This window comes from Ochotona curzoniae, unplaced genomic scaffold (assembly GCF_017591425.1).
Source record: "Ochotona curzoniae isolate NIBS_2020 unplaced genomic scaffold, NIBS_Ocur_1.0 scaffold_1037, whole genome shotgun sequence".
Classification (NCBI taxonomy): Eukaryota; Metazoa; Chordata; class Mammalia; order Lagomorpha; family Ochotonidae; genus Ochotona; species Ochotona curzoniae.
Genome location: NW_024467083.1, coordinates 6,975,403 through 6,996,648, shown reverse-complemented (window position 1 = coordinate 6,996,648; position 21,246 = coordinate 6,975,403). Strand labels below are relative to the sequence as shown.

The following is a 21,246-nucleotide window of genomic DNA, read 5'->3' as shown; positions in this document are numbered from 1 at the left end:
CCCACTCTCCCTCAGCATTCCCTTTTCTACCCATTTCTTACTTCCTACCTTGATTCCAATTAGTCCCTGCTTTCAGATCTCCATGTTCTCATCTTGTAACAGAAGAGGCTTTTCCCATTTCACCAACAAAATCCAGGTCATCAGGCACGCCTCACCTTGGCAATGCTTACTAGCTCTCCCACTGTCACATCCTCCCTGCACCCTATAGCTTCAACACTGCTCATGGCCTTGGCAACTATATCCACTCCCCTTGGCATACCAGTCCTGGATGAGCAGTAACCTCTCAATGACTCCGTGTGGGCATCCTGGAGGCTCTGCACGCTGTGCCTGGTCCAAGCGGAGCTTAACCCCAAAGTTCTTCCTTTGTGCTTCTCTGTCTCAGCAAATGACACCGCCAAATTCAACATCTCCCCATATTCCAACTTAAAACACTCCTGCCATCATTGACATCTTCCTCACTTGGGGAGTGAATCATCGGACCGAAGATCTTCCTCTCTGTATCTCCTCCTCTCTGTATATCTAACTTTGTAATAAAAATAAAATAAAATCTTAAAAAAAAAAAGACATCTTCCTGCACCTCCCTCCCACAAATACCTGGTTGATAAGCTATGGGAGATTAGCGAGTACCAAACAAAAGGCCATCTGACTCCAGCAAAAGCCTGAAAGTGTTTCATGGTAGCCCCGGAACTCTACAGGAAAGATGTGGCTAGATAACATGACCAGATAATCCAGTGCAGGTTGAAAAGTCAACGTGAGATCTGCCTCTGGGGTTTTTATAAGCTTTTCTTTCCTTATTCCTGTTTCTGTAAATATTTACATGTTTAATAATTAGTCTGTATATCACACAAGCTGGTAAAAACTAGTTAATATATTGAACTGAATATTTGAAAATTATTCTCATTAGAAGAAACAATGAGTCCCAGTCACAAAAGCAAATAACAACACAGGATAGGGAGAAACTTTAAAAGGCAATCACCAATTATGGGATTCAGTATCACATGCACAGAAAAACCTTAGAATTGTTCAGTGACACAAATCAGCAACACACAAAAATATAATGAAGATAGTGAACACATACCAAAACTTAAGGAAAAAAAAGGTTTTTTATAACCAGATAGGGTGGAAGCAAACTGTTGCATCAAGATAAATGATCAGTCCCATTGTACTCTAAATTAATCCCATATCAGAGAAGATGATGATTTTGGAAATTGCCTCATGTCATGAAGAGTGAAAGGGCTGAATAATATTAGCTTGTGAACAAGATTTCTTAGAAAAGACTTAAGTGCATTCTTCAAACATTTAAAGAACTGCCATGTAGAAAAAAGTCAAAGAAGGGACTTACTCTGCCACTACTCAAAAGGACACAAGCGGGGCCCGGCACGGTGGCGCAGTGGTTAAGGTCCTCGCCTTGCACGCCCAGGATCCCATATGGGCGCCGATTCTAATCCCGGCGGCCCCGCTTCCCATCCAGCTCCCTGCCTGTGGCCCGGAAAAGCAGTAGAGGACGGCCCAAAGCTTTGGGATCCTGCACCCGCATGGGAAACCCAGAAGAGGCTCCTGGCTTTGGATCAGCATAGCATCGGCCATTGAGCTCATTAAGGGAGTGAATCATCGGATGGAAGATCTTCCTCTCTGTCTCAACTCTTTCTGTATATCTGCCTTTCCAATAAAAATAAAAAATAAATCTTTAAAAAAAAAGGGGGGGCACAAGTGGATCAAACTTAGGGTAACAGCATGAAGAGGGAAAGCTCAGTGCTTTAAAGAAGCACCTTCCATTGCATACAGCACAATAGCCTAGTGGCTAAAGTCCTCACCTTGCATGTACCAAAATCCCATATGGGCACCAGTTAGTATTCCAGCTGCTCCACTTCCCTTCCAGCTCCCTGCTTGTGACCTGGGAAAGCAGTGAAGGACGGCCCAAAGCCTTGGCACAATGCACCTGTGTGGGAGACCCAGAAGAATGCACCTGTGTGGCTCCTAGGCTCGGATCGGCTCGGATCGGCTCAGCTCTGGCCATTGCAGCCACTTAAGGAGTGAACCAATGGACAGAAGATCTTTCTCTCTGTATCTCCTTTTCTCTGTGTATCTGCTTTTCCAAAAAAAATATTTATTTTTATTTTTGATGATGTTTACAGAGTTGATCAGGATGGAAAGGGTCAAATTAGGGGAAAGTGGGTGAGACCATTGTTTCCAAATTTTCTTTTTTTTCTTCTTATATCTTGGGTAAGGGGGGAGATAAGGAGGATGCTGTACCCAACCACCCAGCTGCCTCAGTACCCAGGAATGGGGAACAGCCACCTGATGTCATCCAGTGCAACCAATGTGGAGGCCTGCTCTGAGGGTTCTGCTTAAGGGGTTTCAATAGTTCTGAAATGCCGTCAATCTTATAGATCTAAGGATGAAAAAATCCTTCCAAGGACCTCTGGCTGACACAGTCCACTTTAGAGTCTCCATTCGCCCAGATACTTGCTACCAATGCTTGGCTGGAGTAGTTGAGCAATTTGTTTTGCTCTCCTTCCTCTGCTATGGTACCAAATGTCCTCTGCAGGCTCCAATGCACTGTCATATCCTCCATGTGCATCTGGGCATGCCATTAACAGCTTTATCTTACTCACTGAGGAGGTCCAGTTCTGATACATGCACTCCACAGTCGGTCCACAGATCTTGCAGTTCTCCTCACACTTGGAGTTCCAAGTCCAGCAGTTCAGTTGGGAGGATCCCCACAAAACCATGTCTGAGGTGATCCCAGACTTGTCTCTTGTGTGTGATTGCCAATACAGGGACTTGTTCAGTCCATCACCCACATCTGCCTATGCACACACTGTTAATTACAACTGCTGGGTCATTTCTGTCTCCAGCTACATCGTTTACATAAACTAATGGATCCTGTGGCCCAGCCCAACCCAGCCCAACCCAGCCCACTATACACTTGGCCCTCACATAAAGAAGCGGGAGCTGTAGCCTAGCTGGAGCAGCCCCTAATAACTCCCACCAGGCAGACTCCCAACCCTGGTTTCTGTGCTTTCAGTTTGTGCAGCAGACTGGTCCAGGGTGTCCCACATCCCATTTAGTTCTTGAATACATCAGTGGGCATTGGAGCCTCATTCAACACAACCAACCCCACTATCCAGCCCACTCTTACGCTGACAGGTACCATACCACTTGTGTAGCCAGGCCTGCTCCCAGCCCACATTCTCATGTTCACCAGTGGTTGTTGCAGCCCATCAGAAAGGTTCCCAGAGTTGTTGTATCCTTAGCCTTTCTCTGGGCAGTATGAGGACCTCTCTTCTCCTGCAGCCCTTTCAGGTACAAGCTGCCTCAGCTTGAACACCTTGGAGTCTAGAGCCGACCATGGCCAGAGCATCTTCTTTGCCCCTCAAGGTCCCCTTCAGGTCCCTCATTTCTCCACTCCTTTTCATCCACCCATACCATTACTAGCTCTTTCATTCATACCTCCCTTTCCCTCTTTAGGTTGGTATCACATTCTCATCTCTGAAATGCTTCCTCCTAAGTAACCTGCATTCATATACATAGCTCAGCACCTCCCTGAAACTGCAGTCCTTCTTTGTCACAATGGTACTTTGTCCCCAACTACAGATATCCACTGTCCTTTACCCATCACGTTTATGTGTCCAAAACGACACTCAGGTTGAATGGACTCTCTGTTGAATGGAGGCCCCATTCCTTTCAACTACTCAGTGTTAAAACATTCTCAAATCCACTGACCTCGGATTTTTCCCAAGCAATTAGGCCCTTCCTACTTTACTCCTTAATCAGCTTAGCTCCTACAAACCATCATTTCTCTAACACTTAGTAACAATCTACATTCCCTTTCCATTGCCAAGAGCTGGCAAAACCCCAAACCTAGATATGCCCAACTACTGACTCAGTGACAAGCCTTAAACAATCAGAGCATTGTTGGAGAAAGTCATACTCCAGAAGAGGCTAAAATAAGTAAGCATGAAATTACAAAGGAATCAAACATCCCCCAACTCTACCCCATATTCCAACCATGTGCCTTGACCACTGATCCTTCCACATTCCACAGTACAATGCTCCCAGGGCCCTTATTCTTCTCAAACCTCCATCCATTCTCATTCACAGCAGAGAAATTCCATCTGATTTAAACAAAAACAGAAGTCAACCTAAACTTGTGGGACACAGTTAAGGCAGTGCTAAGAGGAAAATTCATTGCAATTAATGCCTACATCAACAAACTGGAACAGTTCAAGGTAAAAGGGCTAACCATACCTCTGAAGGAGTTAGGAAAACAGCAAAATAACCACAATATTAACAGGAAAAAATAATCAAAATAAAGAAAGAAATAAATCAGAAGCCAAAAGAAAAATAGATCGAAATGCTTTCAATAAGGCAAAGAAGCAATCAACAGAATGGGAGAAAAACCTTTGGCACACTACACAACAGATAGGAAACTAATATCTAGGATTTACAAAGAGATTCACAAACTCAACAACAGCAAAACAAACAACCCTGTGAAGAAATGGGCAAAGGAAATGAGCTAGCATTTTCCGAACTATGGCTAATAGACATATAAAAATTCTCAGACTTGCTAGTTTTTCAGGAAATACAAATGAAAACCACATTGAGGTTCCACCTAACTCCAGTGAGATTGGCCTACATTCAGCGATCTACTAACATCACCTGCTGGTGGGCATTTGGGGAAACAGATAACCTGTTCCATTGTTGGCGGGAGAGTAGACTAGTGCAGTCACTATGGAAGTCAGTATGAATATTGCTATGACAACTGAAAATCGATTTACCATATGACCCAACTATCCCACTTCTGGGAATATATCCAAATGAAATGAAATCTGAATATGAGAAAATGACCTCAACCCTATATTTATAACAGCACAACCCACAATAGTGAAGACATGGAAATAAACCAGATGTCATCAAAGGAGGAATAAATAAACTGTTGTGCATCTATTCCATGGAATACTACACAGCCATTAAAATGGATGAAATGCTACCATTTGCAATAAAATGGTTCCAACTAAAGACAATTATGCTCAGTGAATTAAGCCAATCTCCAAAAGACAAATATCATATGTTCTCTCTAAGACAACCTTCATGCAAAATACAAAACAAATAGATACATAGGTAAACATGTATATACATCTAGATATTATTATCTACATGCATCTGCATCTAGATATACTTATCTAGATATCTAGATATTATCATCCTAGATAAATCATATATTTGAGGCTAGTATATCAGGAAGTGAAGATAAATTGCAATATGCATCTCTAATCCAGAATAAAAGGAGGAATCCTAATGAAATTGTTAAAGATACCTTGACAGGGTCCAGTGATATAGCCTAGCGGCTAACGTCCTCACTTTGAATGTGCCAGGATCCCATATGGGTGCCAGATCTAAGCCTGGTGGCCCTGCTTTCCTTCCAGCTCTCCGCTTATGGCCTGAGAAAGCAGTTAAGGACGGCCAAAAGCTTTGGGACCCTGCACCCATGTGGGAGAACTGGGAGAAGATCCAGGCTCCTAGCTAGAGATCAGCTCAGCTCTGGCCGATGTGGCCATTTGCAGAGTGAATCAGAGGATGGAAGATGTTCCTCTTTGTCTCTCCTCCTGTCTGTATATCTGACTGTCCAATAAAAATAAATCTTTTAAAAAACGATACCTTGACAACAGGATACTAAATTTTCCATCATTACCAATATCTACAATGCCATGATACACTGAAAAAGCAGAATGTTGGAACTGTGACTATTACTGAAGTACTAAAGTACTGTACTGAAGTATACTACTGTAATAATATGAGGGGAAATGTTGGAGGGGGAGAGTGGAGAGGAAGGAAGGGGAGGTGGATGGGGCAATCCTTATACTTACAAACCCATATCATGGAAGATAACAAAAATAAAAAATTAAAAAAGAAAGCTCTTACAATGCCACTTTCAACTGTGCAAAACACCTGCATCTCAGCCATCTGTCCTTCCAACTGAGCCATCCTAACTTGTGCACACTGGATCCATTCTTTCTGGCAGTTTTGAGAACTACTTGTTTCCCCATTATCCCTTCCCAAATGGCTTTCAATCAGGTTCATAGGGTAGGTTTGAGGCACAGCAGGTGAAGCCATTACTTGGGTTGCCTGTATACTACATCAGAGTGCCAGTTTAAGCCCTTGGTACTCTACCTCTGATCCAGTTTCTTAATGCACCCAGAAGGCAGCAGAGCATGGATCAAATATTTGACAGCATCCAGGTAAGAGACCCAAATGAAGTCTCCGGCTTCTGGCTTCAGTTTGATGCAGCCCTAGTCACTATGGCCATATGGGAAGTAAACCAGCAAATGGAAGTGCTCATACCTGCCCTCAACTTGGAGCCTGCTTGGGTTTCTCAGGCTCTCATGAGGACCCTACCTTCTCCAGCTTCACCTGGCATTTGTCCTTGCTTGCTGCACTACAGCTCAGGAGGCCTTCCTTCCACCCCCTTCAAGGGTTCTCAGGTCAGTCCTCACTTCCTCAAAGAAGGGTCCTCACGCTCCACTGCCAGGCCAATTCCCTTCACTGCCAGCACTCAGGGCAGCAGGTGCTGTTCCTTTATAGTTATGATATACACAAGTTTTCCCTCCTCCAGGAACGTGTACCCCGTGAGGCTGGTAAACAGGGTCATTTTAGCAGGAATCAGAACACTGAAAAAAATAATTTTCAAAACTGATGCCACTAGTATTACATCATGAAAATATACTGATTCAAGGGAACTCTCACCTCCAAATTGTCCAAAGCAGAGAGTATCAACATTATTAATGATGTAATACTGACTGTAATATTTATCTCAAACTCCTTGCACATGATATGTATTTTAAAGTTTTTATGTGTCTATTCATATAAAACTATGATCTCAAATATATTTTCAAACCTGTATCAGCCATATAAGTACTTATTTACTGAATTCCTGGCCAGCATCAGTCGCCCTAACACTCTGGTATTTATAGTTTCTACGTGTAAACCATAATTTGTAATTACACACACAACTACAGAAGATGAGCCATCTGCCAACCCCAACAAATAAATGTCCTACCAGAAAAAAAAAAGGGGGGGGCATACCTACATACCTAACCTCAGCCATCAGGTTTTTGTTTGGATTTTCACAAAAGTCTGTTCAAACTGATAAGAGACACTAAAATCTCTTAGCAAAGAAAACGATCATTCTACTCACTTTCAACCTTGCCTTTATGTAAAACTGTCAAGCATCTAATTCAATGTGTTTAAAGGCTTCCGCTGGCTGCAGTGGCTGTGTGTGTGTGTGTGTGTGTGTGTGTGTGTGTGTGTGCGCGCGCGCTTCAAGTTATATGGACAAAGTTAGAAGTAATGCAGAAAACCTTTCCCCATTTTCTTTTCTGAGCATCATATTCCAGAACCACTAGCATTAGTGTGAAATCTCCAGGAAGCCAACTTCACAGAACAGTCAACGCAGCACGGATAAATCCTCTAATAGTCATCCTATTGCTTCTTAGATTGAACAAATAAGGGGCAAATGAAGACTAAATCAGGAGTGACTCTGAGCCCTATGTTAACATGGCTAGGGTACACTCCCTTTCTGAAATACAGGATGTTAAGGTTTAAGAAGGAAACACTCAGAAAGTATTTCTCTGTGGGTCCTCCCTGTCCAGCCACTAATAGGAAATCCTTCATATTTTTATTATCCATTTTCTCATCCTTCACCCCTTTCTTCTCTAGCAGCACATGCGGAATTCAAGTTAAAGAGAAAATATTCCATTCTACCTTCCACTGACTCTAGTAACTGACATCTCCTGCGAAAATTGTTCTGAATTACTGTTTTAACAGCAAAGAGCACAGTACTTAAGGCTGAATGTTAATACAAACCTAACTTGCCTTTATTTTCCCCACATTTCCATGTAATGATTCCAATCACAGGATACAAGAACAGGAATGAGACTAGAACCTACTCCCCAAACCAGCCTCACCCTTCCCCAGCAAAACAGCATGTCCAGCCTCCTGGGCTGCATGCTGCCCCACCAGGTGCCTCCGCAACTCAGAGCTGTTTTGACAGCAAATTCACGTTTCTGCCGTGGATCTCTGTGATCTAAGAGATCCCTTTTTCTGTCATAAGCCTGTCTTTTTATATTCTATATTGAATCCCTCTAGGATTCCTTCTCCAGATTGTCAAATTTGGTATTTTTCTCATCTGGGGCACCCCTCCCAGAACACACACACACACACACACACACACACACACTACTTTAACACTATATTCTCTTGATTCCTACTGGTCAAGATTTGTAATCTTCCTTTCACGGTTTGCATTACAGGAGGGTGGGAGGAAATGGGATTCACAATCCAGCTTTCCTCAAACAGTCCAGGTCCACACCTAGAGATTCTGAAATAAACAATCCTACCTCCTCCTTGAGAATTCCTGCCCTTTCAAGAAATACTGTCTCCCCCTAGGGTCCCATAAAACCTGACAAGCATTTCCACACATTTTAGCAATTACAACAAAAATGTGTAGTCTTATTTTCCTAGAGCACATTTCTTAAACTTCTGATATGCTCCAGCTTTTAACTTAAAAATACACAAAATCTAGCAAAGCTAATGCATTTCATGTCCACGTAAAAAAAAAAATAAAATCTCCTGTCTTACTTACAATTCTTTTGATTTCGGTTTGCCGCCTTACCTACGACTTGTGTTTAGAATGTCTAAACAGGCAGTGGGACTGCAGAATGCCGCCGGGGAGACGGTCCCTCCCACAGCTCCTCCGCTTCTCCCCTCCCGAAACACTGAGCAAGCTAGACAATCCAGGGCTTCACCATCAAGGCCTAAGGATCTCAGAGTACATAGCACACAGGAGTCACCTAAGAAATGTAGCTTCCAGCACCTGCCCCCCACTGAAGACTTTCATAAGGAAGTCTTTGTTCTGTAAATCTGTGAGTTTCCAGTTATTTGGGTAACTGTTGGATTTGGGATAAACCAGAATGCCTTAAGGCGGGAGCTCACCGTCATAGGACGTTCACCCTGGCATGGTACATGCCAAAATACAAACCAAGGGTTTTGAAGCTTATACAATCTGTTGGCTGATCTTTAAGGAGAACAATATTTCACTTACAATCCTAGAAACGGTCCTGAAAGGTGGCTGGCGCTGACGTGGGGGCGGAACTGGGAGACTTGGAGGAGGGAAGGGGTTCTGGGACCAGGATTTCTGTCTGACTTGTCATGTGCTCACTGCCCTATCTGTGCTCTTCCATCTCACGGGGAGCACAGAAGGTTCTCTTGGCTGCCAACATCTCTTGGCATTCTGCCAACTCTGTGAAATCAAGGAAAAGCTGGACCAAAAACCATTCTCCCACATGCATCTTATTGTTTATGTTTTTAAGCATGTTTATCATTTAAAATGATATAGTTTTGTAGGTATACATGTTCTTCCTTCTTCCTCCCCTTCCTCCCCTTCCTCCCTTCCTCTTCCCCCCCCCGACATTTTTTCCCCAAATTATCAGTGCTTTAATCCCTTATCAACAGTCACAATATTAATTTTCTACTATTTAAGTATATCATGACATTGTAGGTAAAGGCAAAGGTAGAAAATGTAGCATACTGGACAAGAACATTTTCATGTTTCAATGGGAGTCCTACTTTTACTGGGAAATAGAGATGCATCTGCAACAGAACTTTACTTCTCAGTACACTAGTCTTCTTATACAATTCATCTGCATATACGTATATATTTAATTACCTATATCCATTTATTTTGCACTTTGCATAAAGGCTGTCTGAACAAATATCACACATTCCCTCTGTTCTTTATTTTTTTGAAAAAAAGGACCACTGGGCACCTGCCAAACTCCCCAGGGATTCAGCACTTAGGGAGACAGGTTCTTATCTCTGAATTCCAGTCAGATTACCACTGAATGAACAGACCCTTACAACGTACAAAAGTAACTAAGGTAGGGCCTTTGCCTCCTGTTTTTTATTTATTTTTCTTTTTATTTCTGCTATTCTTTCCACAAAATGTAAGAGGTGATATTTAATAGGTTAGTGGTGCTGGAGAACAACTTAGCAAATTTCTCCCACTTGTTGGGTTCTTCAGCTGAATTGCATCCAACTAGAAAGAGACCTAGAACCAAATCCTAGTCTCAGTATTTATCAAGTGGCTTTAGGCAAGCTGAATTCAACCTTTCTGATCTGAAGGCTCTGTACAATGGGAATAAGAAAGGCTACATTGCAAGAAGATTATGTGGCTTAAGTGAGACAATGCCTCACCTGCACCTTGCAGAGTTCCTGGCACATGCAGCCACTTGTGATAATCGTTTAATAGCCATACATTTCTACATCATGGAACACTGCCACTCCAATCTTCCAATCCAAAGCCTGTGTTGCTGCTTCCATGAATCTTGCAAACAGAGTTCAGTAGAGAGACTACATCCAGAGTGAGCCTCAAAAGACCTTGTAAGGGTAGGGACTTGATACAGAAGTTAAAACATGCCTTGGGACCCCCACGTCCTGCGGCAGAGTGCCTGGCATTCAGTTCTGACTCCACTTCCGACTCTAGTCTTGTACTAATGCTCACTCTGGGAGATCCAAGCACCTGATCTATGTAGGACGGAGCCAGGGGCTCCAGGCTTCAGTCTTGTCCATCTCTGCCTGTTGAGAGCATTTGGGAAGTGAACCAATGGATAGTAGATCTCTCTCTCTCTCTCTTTCTCTTTTAAATACATTTTTAATTATTTTTAAAAATTTTTACAGACATCACAGCATCTGCCTTTTACTCTCTTGGGATGCCACCCTGAGACTAACATGTAAGGAAACCTGTGTAGCTTACTGGAGGATGAGTGGCTACAAAAAAGAAACAGGCTATCTGGTACTCAATACCAACTACCAGCCATGCAAGCAAGCCTTCCAGAACTTTCCGCCCAGCCTCCCCTGCAGCTGAAAGTATGCACTTGAATGAAGCTGCAACCAGAACGGTGAGATGCCAAACAACCTACACAACCACAAGAGATAAGAAATCACTCTCAAAAGTCACCAGGGTTTATCTTTGGCTTTTATCCAATAGTACTCATAAGTAGAAACACCATTCAATAAAGAACTGCTGTTGAAATTAGTCCTTTCCTAATCAAGAAATATTACACCAGTTTCTCCAGTGACATCAAACCATAGAAGAATATGACATTCTATGTCTAAAGCAATGTTATTTCCTCCAGAGTCCTGTTGTCTATAGCTTTACATTGACTGGAGAATTATCTGGCTAATATGAGAAAGCAGCTAAGTAAAAATGGTCTTTCATTTGTGCCCTAAGAGTCACTCAAACTCCACTCAAGGTACTTTTGAGAGTGGTGTCTCTTTGATTTTTTTTTAAGATTTATTTATTTTTATTGAAAAGTCAGATTTACAGAGTGAAGAAGAGATAGAGAGAGAAAGATCTTCCATCCACTGGTTCACTCCCCAAGTAGCTGCAATGCCAGAGCTGAGCCGATCCAAAGTCAGGAGCCAGAAGCTTCTTCTGGGCCTCCCACATGAGTGCAGGGTCCCAAGGCTTTGGGTCATCCTCTAATGCTCTCCCAGGCCACGAGCATGGAGCTTGAAGGGAAGTAGAACAGCTGAGATACGAACCAGCACCCATGAGATGCTGAGTATGTAAGCCAAGGACTTTAGTCACTAGGCTACGATACTGGGCCTATCTCTTGATTTCTTCTGTACAACTACCATCACCCAAACCTAGTGCAAACTCTACTACTTCCCAATAACTATGGTATTTATCTACCTGATTCCGTATGTTATTTCTTGGAATAGTGGCTCTGATTCCTTCTAATTTGGGGCATTAATCAATGGAAAAAGTACTGCTTCTGCATGAACCAAGTATAGAGTTTTGTTCTTCTGTGTTTGGGGAAAATGCTTTGCTCCGCCTTTGTAGGAATTCTACAAAGGCAATACCATCAAAAGCATCATAATTTCTGCCTTTATGAATTAAAACCCTAGTATTTTGGGGCAAATGAGTTTCATGCACAGAAATTCTTCTGCACTACCTTGTGGGAAAACTGTCCAGAAACAGAATCACATCTCTTGTTTTCTTGGTCATGTGCCCCCTTAGGTCCTCTTTCAACTATTTCTGGATGAAATCCATGACTTACAACTCTTATCCTACTGACCTTTTACTGAGCAGTGCCAAGGTATGACACCGCTGGCTAGCACAGAAGAACACAATATGAAGCAGCACCACAAAGTCACATCTAGCCCTTACAGTACAACACTGGGAATATGCATGATATATATATACACACACACAAATATATATACAGATATATATAAATGTACAGATATACAGATATATATCTATGCCCTTCAAATAAACCAAAAAGAATAGTTAACTTGACCAAGATAATTCCTCTGTGTTCCAAAATTGGGCTCCATGGCAATATTTTTCATCCCAATCAGGGTCAGCAATAACAGAGAAATTAACATTGAAAAATAAACACAAGTTAGGTAACAAAGAGTGAATTCAAACTTTGGGGAAACACCAGCTAACCAGACAAGGCTAGGATGAGGGAGGCTCCAGCCAGGCAGAGCGTCACTTGGAGAGGCAAGCAGTATAGCCAAGCAACACTGGGTGAACTCAGACACCTATGCAATTTTTCTCCAGGCTTCTTTTCAGTATTGGAGAAGTGTCAGGTGTTGCAGACAAATTTCAGTTGTTACCAAAAAAAAGGAAACAAAAGGGCCCAGTGTGGTAGCCTATTGACTAAAGTCTTCGCCTTGGATGTGCCAGGATCTTATATGGACACCAATTCTAATCCCGGCACTCCCACTTCCCATCCAGCTCCCTGCTTGTGGCCTGGAAAAGCAGTCAAGAATGGTCCAAAGCCTTGGGACCCTGCACCCATGTGGAAAACCCAGAAGAGGCTCCAGGTTCCAGGTTTTGGATTGGAGCAACTCCAGCCATTGTGGTCACTTGGGGAGTGAATCAATGGACGGAATCCGATCTTTCTCTCTGTCTCTTCTCCTCCCTATATAGCTGACTTTCTAATAAAAAATAAAATATTTTTTAAAAAAATAAAAATAAAAAAGGAAGCAAAAACCCAGAGACAGACTATCTTTGAGTGTTTAATGACAGAGAATGAAACGGAACTTCTATGGAAGACTTCATAGACTATTCCCTTTACAAGAGGGAATTTAAATATGTTCCCAATTCTCTGTGAAGCAAATCGCTAACTTTCTAGTAAGTTTGATCAGCAAATGGGATTTCCAAGGAATGTGTTCCATCTACTTGTACTCAAACCTCTCCAAGCTGGAAGGGAAGGATAGCACTCCACACAATGAGTCCCTCCGCCCCCTGCCAGTCTACTCCAGTGGACCTGCCTTGCACTCACTAGCCAATTTCTTTTGGATCCGTTTGTCTTCTTGTGTAAACTACAGAGGAAGATCTACTATTCAACAGAAAGCTTCAAGTCCAAATTCCCAACTTTCCGCACTTCCTCTTTGCATAAATCACTTTGAAGTGGCTAGGATTGGTGAACACACTTTCTTTGCATCTGCCCCACCCAGTCGTCTTTCATCTTCCGAGTCCTGCTTCCATGAGACATCAAATGAGTTCTTACAACTCTTTTTGTCCCCACAAGACTATATTCAACCAACTCCATGCTCTTTCTGCTTCCTTGAGTGTCTCTCCAACGCCCCGGCCAGCCTGCTGCACTGCAACCTGCTTTTCCACTCACTAAAGATCTGAGCCCTTATGAATACAAAATGAGAATACAGTAGAAATTAAAATGCTTCAGAAACACATTACTGACTTCTGTTCTGGGTCTCAATGTAAAAAGTCATTCTGTAGCTGTAATCCCACAATATTCAAGAACACTGCTTTTAGACAAGCCTTTGTTCATCTGGTCAGACTCTCCCAAGATACTGCTCCCATTGTTCAGCAACTCCTTTCCTCCAGGCAGGCTCAGGCTTAGAACAGACTTCCAGCTGTCTTCTTCATGGGCTATTTTCAAAAACCCTTGGTGTTACACATTGATTCACAAGCTCCCTCCTCTTGCATCCGTAGGCCTGCCTTCTTGAACAGACCAATGTTCTGAGCAAAGACATATCCTTTGCTCTCCCTGCCTTGCCCTGCCTTTTCAGGTCTGGGAAGCACATCCAGCTGTCTCACTAGGAGTAACAAGCCTTGGAACAGCAGGACAGTTTCTTTGTGTACACTCTTTCATCCCCAATAAGGGGAAAAAAAATGCAACCAGGGTCACTTCCCTGATAAAATTAGCCTCACTTTCCTGATGTAATGCCTTCCCTGGAGTAACACTCTGGTGGCTGGTACTAACGCCAGGTAAACACAGTTCATCCTAAAGGCTCGGTTAGCCTCTTTCCCTTCCTTGGGAACAGATGGCTGCCCCGCCTCCATCAGACAGTCTTCTTCCTCTCACCAGCCAAAGAGAAGAAGGGAGAGCGCTAGAAGGTATCTCCACACGAGCCGGGTGGCATCCTCTCCTTGCTCAAGGATGGCACAAGCTGTCCAGCACAAGGCCATCCCCGGCCTTGTCCTCCCTTGTCCAAATTACCCACAGTGCTCCTCTAGACAATCCAGTCATTATCTTCCTTAACTGAAAAACTACAGTTTGCCATATCTTGGTGTAGACTGCTAGATTTCCTCTTCTCAAGCCAAGTCTCCCACTTTTTAACCTTCTGGAAGACACTGGAGCCTATGGGAGCCCTTAATCTGTAGGAGAGGGGACGTTTGTTTGGACAGCCAGGTCAGGGTGTGTAACAAAGGTGAGGCTGCATGGGGAGAGGAGGACGAGCATGGGGGAGTACAGGGAACAGCTCTGAGAACTGTGAACAACTATGCTTGGCTACACGGGGCAAAGACACTCACAGAGGAAAAGAGAGAGACAGGTCAATTAAACCTCCAGACCTTGGAGAACGTGCCCTGAAGCTGTGCCACTCCTTTTTGCAACCCAGCCCATTCCTCCCTTTCCCAACCCTGAATCCAGGCCTCCGGTTACCACATAGCTAGTCAGTTTGCTATCTGGCAACACGGAATGGCCTGCCATGCTATGAGACTCCCGACGTTCATGCCCTCTCCAGGCCCTTGGATGGAAATGCTCCCCATCACTCTGGTACCATGCTTCTGATGGCTCCCTGCTCCCAAAACGTCCGTTGAAGCCATCAAATGACTCTTCCCTCCTCCCCCCCACCATGGAGATTTCAAAAAAAGAAGGCTGCTTTGCATGGCTTCCCCAGGATCTGTCGAACAGACCTAGAGAAGAGCCAGCCTCTTCAGAGTGGGCAACCCACCCTCAGTCTCTTGATTTCTGCCATTCTACTCATCTCCAAGCACGGAGCTTTGAAACCCAAAGGCCACTCTTTTTTTCCATTAGGGTCAAGAGTGTGTAGACTGAAATGAACAGAAACAGAAAGTTAACCCGAAAGCAGGCATGACTGACTGAGCAGCTGAGTCCCAGGCAAACAGCCAAGATAGGTAGAGCTCAGAAGACCACACCAGGAGAGGTCCACGCTGTGGAGGGAAGGCATGCGGGGAAAGAAGCCACAGGGGCAAGGAGAAGGAAAACAACCCCGAACACGTGAGCTTCTGAGTCCCAAGAACACAGGCACTAACACGCATGGTTCCACCACTGAGTCTCGCCAATGTTCCAAGATGGCAGGAGTGCAGGCTTGGAATTCAGCTTCACCCACAAGACTGGAGGAAAGTCAGCACTCGCAAGGGGAGAAGTCCTCTGCCTGAGACACACTGAAAGGGCAACTCGATTCCAGTAACCCAGTGAGGTGAAGCTGCAGTACAACCTATACCCGGGGCTGACCTGGCAGCCTGGGGCAAAAGACCACCACCACCCCAGATCCATTTTTCTCAACTCTCCCCTTGACCATGAAGACATTCTAACATGACAATCATTGTTTTACCTTGCACATCATTCTCATGCATACACCCAGCCTCTTCTATCTTGCCCCCCAAATGGAATATGGATTAGACTGCAGACAGTCAAGGATCACTCCAGGACATCCTACCACATACCCCAAGAGCAATGCTTAAGTGTGTACAATTTAAAGCGGGAGTGGGTGTGGGGGTGGGAGAGAGACAGAGACAGGACTGAGTGTCTCTGGAATAAACTGGGACAAATCAAAATGCCACCACAGCAAGTTTGGGGACAATGGGAAAAAGCTGATATTATGCAACCCATTTCACAGCTGGGTAAACCGAGGTACTGAGTTTCCTAAAACTTGCCAGGGCTTACAATGACAGAGCTGCAAATAGAAACCGAGTTCTCCCTCTGACTCTGTGCCCAGTATCTCTCCCACTAGACTCCAGAGGCTAAAAATGGGACCCACTTGAGAACTACAAGGGTAAATAAAAGCTACTTGTTTGAGAAGGCAGAGGTGGAGGGGCGGGTGGGGGGAGGTGGAGAAAGGGACTTACCCAATTGATACACCCAACTGTGTGCCAGTCTCTCAGCAAGCAAGCGTTCCCTGGATGCCCAAAGGCTTGTACCCACCCCGTTTAGAGATCAGACAGAAGCTGCCAGCCAGCCAGGGTCGCTAGAATCGCGCAGCCGGGAAACGCTAGAGGAACGCAGGGGCCGCGGGGCCGGGACACCACCTGCTCCAGGAGTAGCTGAGAGACCCGCCGGGCAGGGAGGATGCTGCGCCCGCCGCGCACACCTGCTGGAGCCCGTCCCGGAGCCCTGCCGCCACCCGCGCGCGGGACGCCCACCCAGCGCCCGCTGCCGGAGCCCTCGGCCGCGCTAGGCCAGGGCCGGGAAGCCGCAGCGCTCCTGCCCGCCGGCGGCGCTCGGCTGGGCTACGCGCGCCCGCCCTCCTCCCCAAGCCCCCCGAGCAGACGGCGTCACCTGTGCCGGGTCCCCGGGGCGACTCGCGCGCGGGCGGCGGCGGCTGCGCCTGGCCGGGAAAGGACCGCGGGTGGTTACAGGCGCCTGGTCATCCAACCCGGCCCCAGGGCTGGCGCCTGCCAGAACCACCCCCACGAGATGCTCGCGGGAGCCAGGGACGCCGCGGGCTCCGGGCCGCTTGGAGGAGCACTGGAGGAGGCTTCAGCTACCTCCCCGGCCGCCGCGCCGCCCGGACTGCGGGCTCGGGTTACCGCAGAGCGGCTCCTTAAAGGGACCGCGGCTGCTCCGGCTCCGGCTCCGTGCGTCCGACCCCCGGCCAAGTGGGCGGGGCTGCGGGGCCGACCTTCGGGTGCTGGAGCCGGAGTTCCGGGAAGGGCTCAAAGGGGCCAATATGCGAGGTGGTTTGCAGTGGGATCCTGGAAGACCAGGGATACAGCCTCGGGTCCCCGGACTTTTCTTAAGCAAGTAATACGCTCACAAGTGGGGTGAGCCGTCCGAGTCGACCCCCGCAGCGGTGCCTACCTGGGCTCGCCACGTAACCAAAACCCCCTTTTAGCCCAAGAATTTACATTGTTTTTTCAGCACCCAAACAGCATGTGGAGGCGCTGCGTGTCTTAAGTCACCAAAAACGAGATGAAAGGGCAACTGCTGACTTTTGTTGCCACATCTGACGTGGCCGAAGTCGAGTCCCGCCCGGTTCTCCTTCGTGACTGCAGGTGCGTTACAGGCTGGGTAGGGGGGCGAGTGTGGAAAAGGCGTGTGCTCTCCTAGAAGCCTCCTCCGGAATCCCAAAAAATCACCCTCTGCTGTCGAGGTGTGGAAGTAGGACTGGGAATTTTGGGTGCTGGCTGAATCCCAAAATGTCCCAGCACACGAAGTTTGCGATAAAATACATCTCCTGACTTGTTACATACAGAAGCGAAAACCTACCAAGGGTTCTGGATCGACCAGTTAGCATTGATTGGGATAAAATAAAAATCACAAAAAGATGTATTCAGGCCATTATAATTCGCAAGAGGCAATCGCAAGTCTTTTTCTTTTTTGAAAGAGATAGTTTCCAAATAAATAATTTGCAAACACCACTATTAATAATGTAAGACAGGTGGGCTTTTTTTCTGTTTTTTTGCCAGAAATATCAGTAGCACTAACATAGGTGACCTAATGCGTACGTGCAAACACGTATCTGCTGTGTATCTGGACCACAAAAACACAGCTTGTCCATTTTTAGGGGGAAAGCAGAAGAACTGAAATCAGATCCTTGAAATTCTATTAGAGCTGTTTGACTTAAGCTCACTGAGCCACTGCAAGTTATTTGCTTAGCTAGCTATTAAATGGAAATAACGATTCATAGTTACCTCTGAAGACCCGCGTCTTGACAAAAGGACCTCGGACTGACCTGTAAAAGATAAAACCTGTGCCACTCCAGAGGGACAGAGACATGCACAGCGGGCAGGGAAAGAAGTGCTGCTGGGCTCCGAGGGCATGTTCCCTCTCTTCTGCCCAAGATTCTCAGCCTATACCAGGACGCCCGTGCTCTTTGACCACAATCTGTTTCATCACAGTTGCTTCATAGCCGCGGGAGTACCTGAGAGCGCTGGTTTGCCCTGTGGTTGCTTTCCACGCTCACAACAGCTGTTTCATAACCCTCTGGGGCCAGGTGGTTGGTTGCGTGTGTAGACATCCACCATCTGGGTCAGCCCGGAGCACAGATCTCATTTCAGGTCTCTGCATCAGGACTGCCTCCCGCGGGCACTCTGCTATGCTGGCCTCTGCTGGCTAACCATAGTTCTGTTCTAGCCCGATAAGTGCACCACCATTATCTTTGCTAGGCATAAGTCTCTAACACCAAGAGCTGTAAGCCAAGGCAGAGAAGAGGAATCTCACCTCTGTAGTGAACAAAGCCAGATGGGTAAGATCATGTTTAAAATTCAACAGAATATAAGGGAATGCTTCAGGGCAGTGGCCTGAGACTACTAAAGGAAGTCAGTACATAGTGGCTAAATGTGGAAACTTTAAAAAAAAATGTTGAAACTTTTAACATTCAGCATCCTTGTGAGGGTAATGGCTGTATAAGCTATATGTATTTTTAAATTAATTTATTATTCCATGGTACAAACACAGATACATAAAGAGAAGAAAGAGAAAGATCTTCCTTCTGCTGATTCACTCCCCAAGTGGCTACAATAGCTGGGGCTGAGCCATTCTGGAGCCAGGAGCTTCTTCTGGGTCTCCCACACGAGTGCAGGGTGCCAAGGTTTTGGGCCATCCTCCACTGCTTTCCCAGGTCACAGCAGGGTGCTGATGGAAAGTGAGGCAGCTGGGATACAAAACAGCACCCATATGGGATCCTGGCACATGCAAGGCAAGGACTTTAGCCACTAAGCCATGAAGCCAGGCCATATATATATATATATATATTTTTAATGGAGCTTAATTTCTTGAAGCACATCTATTAAGTCCTTATATTTACTTTTCAAGAATACTTTTTTCAAATTCAGTATTTGTGACTTTTATCTGCACTTTAAATGTGAAGTGTAAAGGCTGAGTTGTACTTTCACTCATTGAAAGCATGCAATGTGCAGACATATTATTCATCTATGGTTTTTTAAAGGTACAAGAAATCTTTATAGGAAGCAATTTTTTACTGATGAATTTGTTTCCAAACTTCTTCAGCTTCTAAATAGAGATACTTGTTTGGAACCTGAGATTAAAAACATCATTTTTTTCTAAAATAACAAGATAATTATAAATGGTTTTCAAAAGTGCCTCAGTTCTCAACTGTGTTGTGAATTTATAACCTAAATAACCCCAAACATTTTCATCAAAAATTAAGTCAGTCAAAAATAGATTAACCCCAAAGCAGCTCTTTTTCCTGGGTTGGCATTCCAACACTTTTCAGGAGATGGCATTGTGGCACATAGCTGTGATGCTGGTATTCCAATAGAAAATATAGCTGGAGTTTAAACTGCTCCACTTTCTATCCAGTTGCCTGCCAATGCTGCTGGGAAGGCAACAGAATATGGCCCAGAGCTTGAATTCCTGCCATGCATTTGGGAGACCCAGATCGAGTTCCAAGCTCTTGTTTTCTGCCTGCCTCAGCCCTAGCCACTGCAGGCATATGCAGAGTGAACCAGTTTTCCTCACTTATCTCCATTCTGAGTCTCACACACAACCCTGCTATGGGTTCTTTATTTCCTAAATGATATCCCAATGAGCCTTGGTTTTCAGTGTTAGACATTATTCATTACCATCTTGTCATGGCACCACAACACTAGTGCTTTTAATGCCATTCTGGCTCTCACTCAGTGTCTGGTTTGTTTTACCTTCTAGAATGTTCCCTTTATACCTAGTCATCTGGAACTACACAATGATGTGTCTTAGAATGGGTCCTTTTTGCTGTGATTGTGCTGGACAAGAAAGGTCCTTTTGATCTTCTCTTCATTTTTGAAAATTATTTACCCATTTCTTCCTTCTCATTTCTTTGCTCATTCTTTGTGAACTCTTGTTGAACGGATACAGGAATATCTCTTACTGTTCTTTACATTTATCATGCTTTTACCCTGTTGATGAGATCTGCTTCTCCTTTTTCTATTGAGATAGAGGTACACAATGCAGGGAGTGGTGACACAGAGCTGATTCCTCTGACCTGAGGGACATGTGGCAATGTCTAGAGATATTCTTGGCTGCCACCTCAGGGAAACGGGGTTGTATTGGCATCTAGTGAATAGAGGCCAGATATTCTGTTAATCATTGGAAGCATATGACAGCCTCCCACAAAAAAAAAAAAAAAAATGCCAGCTCTGAATGTCAGTTACTGCAATTGAGAAATCCTGGGCCAGGAGAATTCTTAAATTTCATCTAATTTCATACTCGAGCTTCTCCTTCAACCAAACCTTTTATTCCCAACAACTCTTTCTCATTTCCTGGCTAGTATCCCATTTCCCCCATAGGAACTCTCTATCAAACAATATGAAAGGAAACTTTGGACTTCATGGAGAGATTATATTGATGATGGAATGCATGAACACAGTTGGATGTCTGAGGTGGGGAAGGCACCAGCCAGGTGCCCAAGAGCTTGGTGGTGAACAACTCTCTTGCTAACTGTCCGCCTAAGAGCCCTGCCTTTAACAATAAAGTGCCACGCCCACGCTAGCACTTGGATTATTCCCTCTTCCACAAGTCATCTACTACTTCATCTAACAGATAGCTTCCAAAATGTTTGAAAGCTGTAAATTTTTCTTTGTACTTCGGAAAAAATGCAAAAAAGAAAAAAAAACTAAGAAAGCAAATTTGCTTAATGAACTGTGAGTTCCCATAATTTTTAATCTACTAAATAGAACCAATTATTCTCATTTTCCTTGTGACTTTCTCGCTGTCTCATTGTTTTCAAGATAAAGATGAA

At 44.8% G+C, this 21,246-nt stretch overlaps 1 protein-coding gene and 1 long non-coding RNA gene across 3 annotated transcripts in view; one reads left to right on the top strand and one right to left on the bottom strand.

The window, feature by feature from the left end:
- The window catches only part of LOC121168801 (TLC domain-containing protein 4-like), a 61,481-nt gene extending 42,921 nt beyond the window's left edge, over nucleotides 1-18,560 (bottom strand). Inside the window, exons 1-2 of one of the 2 annotated variants that reach the window (XM_040999172.1) lie at nucleotides 18,430-18,560; nucleotides 18,200-18,240 (exon numbers count right to left, since the gene is read on the bottom strand). The gene's annotated coding sequence lies outside the window, so the exon portion shown is untranslated. The remainder of the gene's footprint in view (nucleotides 1-18,199; nucleotides 18,241-18,429) is intronic. The other variant, XM_040999174.1, reaches the window with a different exon arrangement.
- Nucleotides 17,225-20,992, top strand: LOC121168802. Its single transcript, XR_005885755.1, has 3 exons — nucleotides 17,225-17,309; nucleotides 17,427-17,560; nucleotides 20,795-20,992. It is a non-coding gene; the product is annotated as an uncharacterized LOC121168802 (long non-coding RNA).
- Nucleotides 20,993-21,246: the final 254 nt, after the last annotated feature.